We start from the raw sequence: 14122 nt of genomic DNA on the forward strand, positions 1-14122 counted from the left end.
TCCTGCGTTGTAATGGTATGCGTTGTAAAAGTTTTTGCGTTGTAAAACTTTCGTTGTAATGGTAGTTCGTTGTAAAAGTTGCGTTGTAAAGGTGGTTTCCCGTCCAAGATAGCTCTGCTGCGCGTGTTGGTACAAAGCCATTCTGATCCTGCTCAGTGGGTTCAGGCGCATGCAGCTGCTGCTGCCGGACAATGTCCCATCTCATACTAAACTGCCCCGTACAGGCATATGCTGGCGCTGGACAGTAGGGTGCAGTGGCATGCGGGTGCTCCACGCCTGGTACATACGCATACCGGTGCCAGGGGGGACACATGTTTATTGGTGTTTATTGGTGCTGTGTAGCAAGTTATGACTTTACATTTGACTGCAACAGACGGTGCCACCTACACGGATCAGGAGCATCCAGGCACCAGACTTCATGGTGCAAGAGCATAATGGTGCTGTGCGGTACGGGTATATATGTACTGGGGGCAGGGGGACACTTAGCACAATGTGTGCTCACACCCAGAGGGTCCTAGGCAATTGAGCACAAATGATTTTCACACTGAGAGGGCTCCGGGGCAGTTCAGCAGCACGGGGGCTCACACCCACTGGGCACTGGGGCAGTTCAGTAGCGCGTGGTCTCACAACCCCTGGGCAGCTCAGCAGCGCAGGGGCTCACACCCACAGGGCTCCCGGGCAGTTTAGCAGTTTAGCAGCGCCACCCTCTGGTTCATCACAGCACCCTCTGGTTCACCACTGCCACCCTCTGGTTCATCACTGCCACCCTCTGGTTCACCACTGCCACCCTCTGATTCATCACTGCCACCCTCTGGTTCATCACTGCCACCCTCTGGGTCACTACTGCCACCCTCTGGTTCATCACTGTCACCCTCCGGTTCATCACTGCCACCCTCTGGTTCACCACTGCCACCCTCTGGTTCATCACTGTCACCCTCTGGTTCATCACTGCCACCCTCAGGTTCATCACAGCACCCTCTGGTTCACCACTGCCACTCTCTGGTTCATCACTGCCACCCTCTGGTTCATTACTGCCACCCTCTGGATCACCACTGCCACCCTCTGGTTCATCACTGTCACTCTCTGGTTCATCACTGCCACCCTCTGGTTCATCACTGCCACCCTCTGGTTCACCACTGCCACCCTCTGATTCATCACTGCCACCCTCTGGTTCATCACTGCCACCCTCTGGTTCACCACTGCCACCCTCTGGTTCATCACTGTCACCCTCCGGTTCATCACTGCCACCCTCTGGTTCACCACTGCCACCCTCTGGTTCATCACTGTCACCCTCTGGTTCATCACTGCCACCCTCTGGTTCATCACAGCACCCTCTGGTTCACCACTGCCACTCTCTGGTTCATCACTGCCACCCTCTGGTTCATTACTGCCACCCTCTGGATCACCACTGCCACCCTCTGGTTCATCACTGTCACTCTCTGGTTCATCACAGCACCCACTGGTTCACCACTGTATATTATGGGGAGAAAGCACACCTGCCCAGCCTCAACCGGGGGCTGGTTAATGTGTTACTGAATTTGAGCTTCAAGTCCGGCACCTGCTTCCTTATCTGTAAGTGCTTCCTGTTGTGGTTTAATTTTTGTGACAGCCTGAAGCATTGTGCCATACTTGTAACTATTCTCTGACCCTGCTTCGAGGGTCAGAGCCGGGTCAGAGAATAGTTGCAAATAGGCAACAACTCTGGAGGCGCCGCTCAGGAAGCACGTACAGGGTTACAGCAGGTGCCCAAGTTGAAGTTAATTTCTTTGTAACCATTTTGTAAATGGTTGCAAAGAAATTAGCTTCAACTTGGGCACCTGCTGTAACCCTGTAAGTGCTTCATGTACTTCAGTTTTTGAAAATCCGCCCTGAACGCGATTTCGCGGATTTTTCTGCAATTTCGCGAGATTCGAGGACAGCGAAATTGCAGAAAATCCTCAAATTCCGCGAACGGAACGGATTTTACGCCCATGCTTAATGCCCTTGTGTATTTTAACATATGATTTTAGGAGTTGTACTTTTATGGTCACACTGACTTTTTTTAATTGAATTGAATTCTTTACACAGTGGAGTGCAAACGGCAGCGTGTCTGTTCTATTGAACTTGTGCACTCGAGCGTGAAGGGAATCAAATGATTCATTTAAGATAGACATTTTAACTGGCATTAATGTTTGACATTCACTCTGCAGCAGTCATGCACTTGGTTCAGCTGGTGTAGTCGAGCAGGAAGAGAACCGAGTTGGTTAATAGAAAGTAAACACTGGGAAACTGGAAGCGATGTTCTTATTTACACACGCTTAAAATTCCTTGGCAGTAGAAAGTTTGTGTCCATAAGAATTACACGATGCTCGATATCATGTTTATTTTAAGCAGATGGTTGATTGCATGAGAAGAAACTTAATTATGAATACTTGCTTCCTGTCACGCTTGGATACATTCTCAATAACAATAGAGCGTGCGCATCGCTGTGAAAATGCGTGCGCTGTTTAATTTGGTGGTTCCTTGAAGTATGGTTCCTTTCACACTTAAATGGGCTCATAAAGACAATGTAGTGTTCACATCTCTGTTTAAACACATGCAGTATTTAACTTGGTGGTTGCTTTGACAGACAAAGCAGCGTACGCATCACTGTTAAAATACGTGCGCTATTTACTTTGGTGGTTGCCTTGAAACGCTTGTTGCTGGGCAAAAGTACAGCAATGCCTGGTTACTTCCAGATATAAAATGAAGGCACGCACTAGATTTACGTGATGACGCAGTGCCTAAAGAGTCTCGGGCAGAGTCAGGCAATGGGTCTCGAGCAGAGCGCATAAAATGAGATCACGAGCGCTCCACAGCATAAAAAAAAGCACGTACCTTGTAAAATGAGTTGCCAATCCTTTTGATTTACCAGGTAGTCATTAAATCTTGACGATTCCATCGTGGATGTGGAACTTGAAGTCTCCGGGCCAGGCACAGCTTTAAATTACGACGCTGCTTTGCGGACAAAAGACAGGAAACTACAGGCGTGGCTGTCCTGTTGGCACCTCATCGCCAGTGAAAAGAAGTTACCGCAGTCAACGGAGAGGTACTTCGTTACCACCTCTCTCTGCAACTCTCAAATGTCCTCTCCACCACTTCCAGAACTTCCACATGGAAGTTCCAATCTACATCATGAAGGGTACCCAACAATAGTCAACATAAGATTTTAATGTAGTTTATTGAAAGTGGATTAGGCAAAACCAACAGTCTCTTGCTGGCAGGCACCAGGTTCAGCTACTAGCTGTGGAATATTTATGAGTGGTCAGTAAATATATATTGCATTAAGGCCAGTGTAACTGACCATATGTGCTTGTAAAGCTGTACTCAAGTGCCAATTCAGAGTCAGAAGCTGACTGAGTCAGTCATCTCCAATTTATGCAGTGGGATGACTCAATAAATTCATCAACAAAGATTTATATTGCACTGATAATCACCTGATCGGGCATCTAGGCTCTTGCAAGTTCTAGGAGGTCCATTTGAACAGCCGGGTTTAAAAGCCAATTGGGACTCTTAAAGTGAGATGATGGCTCGGAGCTGCGTGGGGATTCTATTCCATGTCTTCCCTGCGATATGGAAGAAGGAGCATCCTCCACTTCTGCTTAGGTAGATGCGAGGAGTTTAGGCAAGTGATAGGGAGGAAGAGCGAAATCTTCCCGATGGTTGGTGGCAATTGAGTCAGTGGTTAATGTAGGCTGGTCCTTAGTTGCGTAGGGCATTATGTGCATGAGTAAGCAGCTTGAATTGGTATCTATTCTGTAAGGGAAGTCAGGGGAGTTGCCTAAGGTGGGTTGTTGTGGTTTTGTCTGCAGAGTTCAAGGACGAATATGGTTGTGGCACTGTATGGTTTGAAGTCTCTGTAGGATGTGTGTGGTGATTCCAATGTAGAGAGTGTTGCCATAGTCCAGATCTTATGTAGCATGCACAGTGAGAAAGCAGGTGGGGGAGATGGCGTTGATCTGTGATTTCATGGTGAGCTTGTTATCTTAGATGATCCTTAAATTTCTTGTATGGTTGGTGGGTATAGGAGCGGGTCCCAGGTCTTAGGGTCACCAGGAGTTGCTCCATTGGGTTGCTGTTGTTGCTGAAAGTCAGTATTTCTGTCTTGTCTGTGTTCAGCTTAAGCCTGATGTTCTTCATGAAGTCAGTAACACTTGTCATGCATCTGTGGAAATTGATTCTGTTTCTGGTGGGGTCATTATTGAGGGAGAGGTTGAGTGGGATGTAATCTGCGTAGGTTACTATGTTGAGGCCCTGAGATCTGACGATGTTGGCCAGTGGTGTCATATATGCGCTGCAGAGTGTGGGTCAGAGGGATGAGCCGTGGGGACACCAAAGACGATATAACCGATCCGATTCCACATTTGCATGATCCCTCTCATTCAGGTCACTAACTCCTAAAAGGTAGACTATGCATGTGTGCTGATGATAAGCAGGTATATAAACTTGACAACAACTCTTGCAACCCATTGAAAGTATTTCACTGCTTACATGTGCTTCATCACTGGATGCAGAAAAACTGTCTTCTCCTCATTGGTGAGAAACCTGAACTACTGCTGAGAGCCATCTCGCTGATCCATCTTCCTTTCCCCTGCTCTGAGTTCTTTGACTCCTACTTTCAGCCAGTGGAAAAAGCATGCAATCAAATCAAAGGGCAGGCACGACATCTTAAATAGGGGCAATTTACTAAGGCTTCTTCAACACATACCATCTCTGTCCAATATAACAAGTGTAGACATGGTGAGTGCTCACTTCTAACCAAGGGACGAAGACCCCACCCAGGAAAACACAGTAGTGACCTGGTTAAACCATCACATTTCAGAAGCTGTGTTCTTGGAAAAAGAAGTCTTCAAAAATTGGGGGATAACAATCATGTTACCTGAGCAAGAAAAATATCTGCTAATCTTACTTGAACCATCAAATACTGCCTACCACACAAAGAAAGTAAAGGAACACCCCCATAGCAAATTCAAATGTACAACTATATCGGAATTATAAAAACTTAAGTATATCAGTTAGAACACAGGACGAAACAACCACAAACAAAATAATAAAAGAAGATGCACCCCAGAAAACTCGATGAAGGGAGAATTACCAGGGGAACAACAGTGACACACAAAGCAGCACTAATTATATCTGACGTAAAAGAGCACATTGCGGACTCTTAAAGGGACCCTTGTGCGCAGCCCGAGATAAAATTGGAAACAGTGGTAAATACCGGGATATCAGGGCTATTTCAAAAGACACCACACAGGCTCAAACTTGTCACTTGGAACGTGGCAGGTTCACAAAAAGCTTTTAAGCAAGACACAACAATAAATAAACTGCTAGAGAGTGACATCATATGCCTACAAGAAACCTGGGCCACAGAACCAGTACATCAGAAGGATATGCTGGTTTCTACAAATTAGCCATCAAACACAACCGCTAGGGAAGACCATCAGGTGGGATCTCGACGTATGTTAAAAATGCAAAACAACTAACAGTAAGGACTATAAACACTGACTCAAATATGCTGCAGGCACTCTCAATTGAAGGAAAAAGTGACAAGAAAGACAGCCTCTCACTGCTTTTGATAAACGTATACTTAATCGCATTTGGTTAATCGAAACTAGAGTCCACAAAACATATGATCACAACAATGGTCATCAGTGAAAATGCTTGTGGGGGACGTCAATCTGCACTGCTTGGGAACAAAGCAGTGCGAAAGGCAGCACCTAACTAGTGCGGAAAGAACTTTTAATAATATTCTATTAAATTACGACTTCAATTCAGTCGAGAATCTACTAAAAAACTCAGACTCAAACAACCAAACAACCAAAGGAAAACTACATTTAACAATTGCTCCACAATTGACTATATTTTTTATGTAACCAACTTTCCAGCAAAATCGAAAACTTTGAAATCCGTTCAGATGACACTAGCAATCACACATTACTCCAGGTTGAATTGAACATCACTATCAAAAAACGGAAAAGAATCATCTTGTAGCCAAATCGACAGGCATTGAGGAATATGCCCTGGTGAGAAGAATAAAATGGAACAAGCATCAGGCGACAGGCATTCACGGACTGGAAAGAAGAACAAGAACGCACAGGCAATCACTCAGGTGTTGAGTCCAACATGGGAAATTGGTCAGACCACCGCCCTGAAAACAACTTTGAAGAAAGCTGGGACTAATCCAAAAGAGAAACCTACCATAGAAACTTTGCATAACAACACAAAACTGAGGGCCATTACTTGTAACCTAAACAATGCTAAAATAGCACATAAGAGCACATAAGATTGAAGCCTCGAAAAGAACACTGGACAAGCGCAACAAACTGCGGAAAGAGCGGAAACAAATGTTATGGACTCTCAAGCAAAACAAGCTTGATGAAGAATGGATCAAGATTCACGAGCTAGCAAAACCTTAGAAATATCGACAACTCTTGCAATATATAGCCCAGTTGTATATTGATAAATTAGATCAGCGTAATTCGGTACACGCCGCCGCATGGTTGAGACACGTGGCAGCAATTTATGTGGGAAAGGAAGGTTGCACTGAATTCGGAAGGACCATGGATGGCCACATAGAGAGCACAAACAACGGAGTGGAACCTACTAATGTAGTCGTGAGCAAAGATCAAGACGTAACAGCTGTTGAAAAAGTAGTTAAAAAGATAAGGAAAGACTGGGCACCAGGACCTAATGGCCTACCTGGCGCGATGTTTAGGGAAGACCCAACATATTGGGGAAGCGTCCTATCCAACCTATTCACCGAATGTCGACTACTGGCCAAGGTGCCAGCCTTGTGGCGTGGGTCAATCTTACAACCCATATACAAAAAGGGCGTGAACACAGATCCAGAAAACTACAGATTAATCGCACTTCTGGACATCGAAGGGAAAACCTATGCAAACACCCTGTTGACAGAACTAAACAGATGGGTTGAAGAAAATAAAACCCTTCCCCCTTATCAAACAGGTTTCCGCAAAGGCTGTTCAACAATTGATAACATCATGGCCTTTTCATATTTAAGTCAGCAAGCCAACATCAAAACAAGAGCTATGTCTCATAGTTAGTTTTAAAGAAAAGTTGTGCTTACACTTGACTACCAAAATGTCATATATATATACTAGCAGCCCGTCCCGACCTTGTCCGGGAGCAATCAGGCTTCCCAGACCCCCGCCCGCCCCAACATTGTGCAGCAGCAGCCCGGCCCCCCGCCCGCCCCGACATTGTCAAGCAGCCTGGGCCCCCGCCCGCCCCGTCCCGTCCCCCGCCCGCCCCCCGCCTGCCCCGACCCCCAACTGCCCCGACCCCCGCCTGCCCGGAGCCTTACCTCAGCCGCCGCTCCTCCCCCGCGCTCCTCATTTCACCGCTCCGCCGCTCCTCGCCGCTTACCGCTCCTCCCGCCTGTCCGCCGGTCCTCACCACCATTCCGCCGTTCGTCAACGTTCCTCCCCCGTGCCATGTCTGCCGCTCCTCCTTGCATTCTTGGACGCCGCTCCTCCCCGCGCTCCTGACGTTAGCACGCAGGTCGCGGCCGGCGCTACTTCGAAGGGACTACTTTTTTAATGTAAATTTTTTAAATAGCGCATATTTTTATACTTTATATAGCCTATGTCCATCTGCACACCCTGACAATTACAATGATGTATCGGGTGTGTGGATTGGCACTGTGGTTCCCGAGTTTACCCGCCTCAAAGGTGCAAAGTTCTTACTTTATAATAGTAGTATGGATATAGATATAGATGTTATACAATAAAGACGTATTCATTCAACACCTCCTGTGCTGTGTTGAGGCCGGGTGTGGTAGACGGTCAGGTTCTGTGCTATGTGATGGTGGGCCAGGATCCAGAGGGTAAAGTTGTCAGGCTGCACACTGCATCCACACAAAGTCTGGCTGGTTTTATCCTCCCTGTAACTACCTCCTTATGTGCACACGCCGCGCATTACATCTTTTTACCACGAGAGGGCGCACGAGTCCTGTAGACACCTTTCAATGTGGTTGTCTTCCAGGTTTGTCTCCTTGCTGTTCCTGTGTTACAAAGCACTTCACTTCACCCTCTTGTATGGGAGTATAAAGTGCTGTGCCGTCCTGTACGTCTACACCATGGATTAAAACATTCCTCTGCATTCCTCAGTCACCAGTGTGCTAAAGCATTATTTCTTGTTCTTCTACCTCTGGTATTTTAAAGCACTGTCCGAAGGCAGGGCCACTCCTTGAGAGACTGGGCGCCCGGGGAGCAGCAGCACCCCAAACTCGCTCAAGATGAGTCCGGGAGGCGCTGTCTGCTGTGAGGGGTTGTGTGTGTGCAGGGGCACTACACAACGGCACCCCCCAGCAGCCCCGACCTCTCATGTTCCTGGAATTCAGTTGGCATCATGCCCCTTACGACCACTGGCCTGCACTCTGCGGCGCCCAGACTCCGAGAATGCAAGGGCAGACGCAAGAACAGAAGGGAGACGGGGCTCAGATGAGCATTGTTTGCTTTGTTTTGCTTGGCCTGGACTGGAACATTGGCACATGCATCACACACAATGAGTTTATTTTGCAGGTAGATTCAGTGCATTGAAATGTCTCTTTCTGATGATGGATTACGAACAAACTGGGTTCATTTAGCAGCAGATTTTTTCACTCCCTCTTCTGCTGCTGAAAGCCCGATTCACCCGTCCAGCGCCCGCTCTCTCCCCTCCGCCCGCCCTGGAAAGCAGAGACGAAACCAAACTCGGGCGAACAGCAGGCCGTGAAGTGCTTGGCTTGCCTGGGACCGGGTACGGAGCCGCAAACCTGCCAACAGTCCGTGACCAAAAAGACTTTGGACATTTCCAGTTTTAAACCCACTAATTCGCAGAAAAGAAACCACATAACTTGTAACCCAAGATGAACTTAGTGGAAATCGGCCTATACGCCATGAAGCCCTAATCAATAACCATGTCCGCCCGGTCCGCTGCTCCTCACCGGCCGCTCATCACCGCTCCTCCCCCGCGCCATGTCCTGACGTGAGCACACAGGTCGCGGCCGGTGCTACTTCTCAGGGACTATTTTTATTTAATGTAATTATTTTTAAATATTACGTATTTTTTTACTTTATATAGCCTATGTCCATCTGCACACCCTGAGGATTACAAAGATGTATCGGGTGTGTGGATTGGCGCTGTGGTTCCCGAGTTTACCCGTCTCAAAGCCTCAAAGTTCTTCCTTTATAATAGTAGTATATATATAGTATATATATATATATATCACAAAGTGATCCTCAGCCGTGTGAGAGCGCTCCACAGCGTGTGCTCTGCCCAGGGGTCGGATCTTGACCCAGAACGAATTTTGCAATACAAAAGAGGCGGCACAGCCAGGGTACTTTTCAGCCTTATTTTAATCCTGCTTCACCCCACCAACGCGTTTCAGCCACAACTGGCCTTGCTCACGGTCCGTGAGCAAGGCCAGTTGTGGCTGAAACGAGTTGGTGGGGTGAAGCAGTATTAAAATAAGGCTGCAAAGTACCCTGGCTGTGCCGACTCTTTTGTTTTGCAAAATATATATATATATATATATATATATATATATATACATATATCAAGTTTACAATACTCCATTTATTGACCTACAGAAAGGTGAAAAGCGTGAGTTGACTACATGATATTAGCAGCAAGTCTTCAGCTCTCTGGGATATTCTGCTGGCTTCACTCTGTTACCAACTTAATACCATAACACTAACTCATACACCAAATTGTCATTGGTGTGCTCTTCTGCACACATATTTTGCACATTCCATCCAGGTTCAGGCTGCACTTTCCGCTAGTTTGTCATTTAACCATAGCTCTCAATGCTGCCCTCATACACCCATGTCTGCATGATCACCTTAAATAGCACTATTCGACAGATCAATAGGCACTGAGTCCACCCAGCATGTGGCGGTATGGTTGACGGTATGCTTGACATGTACTCTCAAAAACTGCAGGTTTGGATTGAACCCCGAAAAATATTTATCCAAAGCAACTAAACACCAGCAGGTGATATACCACCAGCCATATAACATCTCAATAAACTGCTGCAGGCTAAAGAAAAGTTGAAAACAGCTGGGTCGCAACATGGTGATTAAGGCACCTGCACATAAATACAGACAAACACACAATATAACCAGATGAAATTAGCATTCCAAAAACATACATTGACTGATATAAGTGAATGCTGGAAAAGCAGGTAAAGTTGTCTTGGACTGTTTATATGATCCTGCTGCCAGTGACTTGGAATGCCCACACCTGTTCTCAAAACCCCACTGGGCAGGCACTTGATCTGCCAAAGGCTTGATTTAATTGCTTTAAAAGCAAGGATGGGACAATGCAAGACATTTGATCAAAAACCTGTGTCATCAGTTGCAATATTGCCAGGCACTTGTACATTTAGTTCATACAGCACACCCCAGACCAAAGACATTGATGTATGTGTGTATATTTGGCATCGCTGAAGTGTGAACCTAACAGGATAGGAAGAGAACCCTGTTCAAGTGGAAACCCCAGTGAGGATACAATGAGTGGAACGATAAAGAGGGAGAAGGTGGAGCTAGTGAAGGGATGAGAGGTCAGCCCATCTAAGGTTGTGTTCCTTGAAGTGGTCTTTTTGAGCTACTACCAGAATTGTAAGAATGTTGGTGCTGATGAAGGGTCTCTGAGGCAACAGCACTTAGAGAGCCAATGTGTGGGGCTATGTTGGAAGCTGGCTCTTTACGTAATATATCAATAATCTGATGTACCGTGTAAAGAGTCCAGGAGTTCCCTTACTCATGGACAGGGGTTTGCTATGCAATCCCAAAGTGCTCTGTCAGAGGGTAGTGTTGTCAAACAACATTAGGCTTAACAGAAAGGAGTGCAAAACATTGCAAAATATACACATATATGATTAATAAATGACTTCACAACTCAAGGAGATCCACACCAATTAATACAAATAGCAAGTATCTTTATATATATTTTAGGCATCAGAGTAAAATCATTCAGGTAAGTACATTTTCAAAAATAAATTCTGCAATGTTATCGTCTGGCAGAAAGAACAAGTTCTGCAAACAGGTACAGTACTTCGACTTACAAAACCAATCTCCAGGAATTAAGTTGAGTGGTGGGAAAGGTCCAAGGCAGCACCAGCAGTACACCACAAGTGGCAGTCTGGTGCAAAACAGCATCAGGTGCCCAATAGGTTTTAATGGAGATCGGTTACTGCAAACACCGACTGCAGGCTCTGGCTAGGACGCCAGTGAGGCTCAACCAGAAAGAGGTCTCCGGTATGGGGGGACACCTTTGGTCCTTTTCTCCATGGTTGAGGGGCACTGGGTGCATAAGTGACCTTAGAAGTTCGGTTTTTCGCACTGGAGCAGTTGGGGTCCAGGGGGCCTGTGTGCAGAGACTAAGGACATCGCTGGGGAGTCCACGAGGGGTGAAACCATGATGGACAAGGGGTCTGGAGGGCTGGTGAACCTTGTTGGCACCATTGGCTAACTTCAGCTCGGGCCAGAGGTGATGGGTGCAGTGGTTGCTTCAGGTGTTGGGTTTTGGCTGCTCCGGAGGCCTTAGAGTCCTGTCTTTGGTGTTTTTTCTGAACAGGTCCAATGTTCAGGGGAGGTTTTGAGTTTTTCCTGAAGGCAAGCCGCCTTCTTAGGGATTAAAGGCACACAGCTGCAAGACAAGTCATCTTTAGGGCAGAGCAGGTGGAGAAAGGATGACATGGCTGCTGTGCTGGGGGCCAAGTCATTTGCTTTCCTCAGTCTTCTGGTTTTGCAAGTCTTTGTCTCCTTCTTCTTTGTAGGTCATCAGAATCTGCTTCTCTGGTGCCAGGGATTCCTCTAAATGCAGAATGTAAGGGTGGTAGGGGACTGTAGGGTAGTAGCCAATGAGCTACTGACCCTTGGTGTCATTATGCCCCCTATATGACCACTTCCTGTTGGAAGTGGGCATAACCCTGTCCCAGAACTCCTAGGTTTGGCATCACAAATATGGATACCTCTGAATGTTCATGTTCACCTCGCACTAGCCCACCTAGTACTAGCCTAGAGGTGGCACGCCAACCTGACTAGCTAATTTTCCAATCCTGTCCTGGTGCCAAGGAGGCTTTGGACAGGGGGGTGGAATCCTCTCTTGTGAGAGGAGCCAGAATAGAATTGCAAAGGCAGCCGCTTCTCCGTAGATTGCCAGCTCAAGGAGGCTAATCAGCAGGTCATCCTGTGGGAAGAGGTGTTACAACCTCCTCCCAGATAGGCCTTTGTTCTGGGTATACTGAGAGTAAAGGTCCTCATCCTAGGAGGTCAGAAGAGTGTTTTGGGTGGCAGGCTGGAAGTATTCAGTCAGCAAGCACACTTGAGGCAGGTAGGTTTTCAGGGGGCACCTCTAAGGTGCCCTTTGGGTGGATGTATTGGTAAAATAAACACTGGCATCAGTTTGGGTTCAAAAATACGAGCTGTTTGATACCAAACATTCCTATTTTCAGTGAAGCCATCTTTAACCTGGGGAACTTGTTTTCACCAGTGTCCAGAACATGTTTAAAATGGCTTCTCTGATCACTTGTAATGGTATTACTAGGACTGACCAGCAAAGGGGCCTATCTGCTCATGCAGGTGTGCCCTCACATATAACATATAAGCACCATACCTTAGGGATGTCAGGCCTGCTGGAGGGGTGACTCGGAAATATCATATGCAGTGGTAGGCGAAATGGCACACAGGGATGTGTGACATTTTGTGGTTTCACTTTTGTCTGCATCAATACATGCAACCTGCAATGGCAGTTGACTGTGCTTGGTAAGGGGTCCCTTATGGCGGCAAACCTTGTGCTGCAGCCCCTAGGGACAATCTTTACTACTGTAAATCCTGGGTACCAGGGCATTATCTACTAGGGACGTACAGATGGTGCTAAAAGCTTTCCCAATTGGGGGAACAACTGCCCAGTTTTGGGAAAGAGCTCTAGCAATGAGGACCCGGTTAGCAGGGACCCAGTGCACTTTCAGTAAAAATCACATCATGTACCAGACAAAAGTTGGGGAAGCCATGTCAAAAAGGAGCACTTTCCTACAGACTGCCTGTGGAAGGTCTATTTTTTCACTGAATGGCTAGGGATACACTTTTAGAGTTGCGATTATTCCATTCCGGATGCCTCACACCTTTATCTTCCTGATGAGCAGTGGCTCATTGTATACAAGTGCTGGAAATACATATGTGTGTTACTGCACGTTATGTGTATCAGTCACCCATGTCATCCACATTTGTTGTGTTCATTAATATGTCTTGCTGTCTCACAAAAGTCATCAAGTTAAAGATGGAATGGGACACCTCTACCTATGGATCCAGTCGATGTTCTGTAAGAGGGATTTCACTGGAGAATACTGTGCTAGTTGGTGTAGCTTGAGTATATTCATAGCCTGCATCCTGTTCTTTACACTTGTTGTACTCCTGCCTCATATTGTTTTTCCCCATGCTCCAATTGACTTGTGCCCTGACTCCATATATTAAACTATTCCAATTGGTTCTGGTTGCAGGGGTGAGGTGTGTGGGAATATGTGTGTGTTTGTTTCTGTTTTCATATATAGCATTGTGATATGAGTGTTTTTGAAAAATATATGTGTCTTTATAGATCTGTGTATGGTTTTGCAAGAGTGTGCATCTTTTTGTAAGGTGTGAGCATGTTTGTGCGTATATCTGTCTAAAGTATAGGTGTATGGATGTGTTATGTGCAAGGTGTGTTTGCGTAAGAGGGCCGATGCATGCACAAAGCCTACGAAACTCCAACTTCCCCAGTGTAATATCTCCCTTTAAGAATATCATAGTTAGTAAATCAAACTGCTATCAAACATGTAGGGTACTCACCAGGAGATGGTTCCCGTCTTGCACCCCTCACATTTACCTACTAGGCACCTGATTTATATAAGCCTGGCTCAAGCACCTCCCAGGCCCCCTGGGTAATAGACTCCCTCTGCAACCATCCCACCTGTTGAGTGATTACCTAGAAACACTTGAATGTTCTTTTTATTTCTTTGGTAAAGACAGAATGACACTTAAACCCTCAGGGAACAGTTGCATACCTCCTACTTCTGTCAAATGCAGGTGATTAAAGGCTGCTCGGTTTAGTTAGATCCAGC

The 14122-nt window shown here is 46.4% G+C and overlaps 1 pseudogene across 3 annotated transcripts in view; it reads right to left on the reverse strand.

The window, feature by feature from the left end:
- Positions 1-13888, reverse strand: part of LOC144768056 (epidermal differentiation-specific protein pseudogene) — a 65269-nt pseudogene extending 51381 nt beyond the window's left edge. For 2 of the 3 annotated variants that reach the window (XR_013598454.1, XR_013598453.1), the window contains exon 1: positions 13851-13870. The product of XR_013598454.1 is annotated as an epidermal differentiation-specific protein pseudogene, transcript variant X3 (transcript). Of the gene's footprint in view, positions 1-13850 lie in introns of all 3 variants that reach the window. The other variant, XR_013598452.1, reaches the window with a different exon arrangement.
- Positions 13889-14122: the final 234 nt, after the last annotated feature.

Source organism: Lissotriton helveticus, chromosome 7, assembly GCF_964261635.1.
Source record: "Lissotriton helveticus chromosome 7, aLisHel1.1, whole genome shotgun sequence".
Lineage (NCBI taxonomy): Eukaryota > Metazoa > Chordata > Amphibia > Caudata > Salamandridae > Lissotriton > Lissotriton helveticus.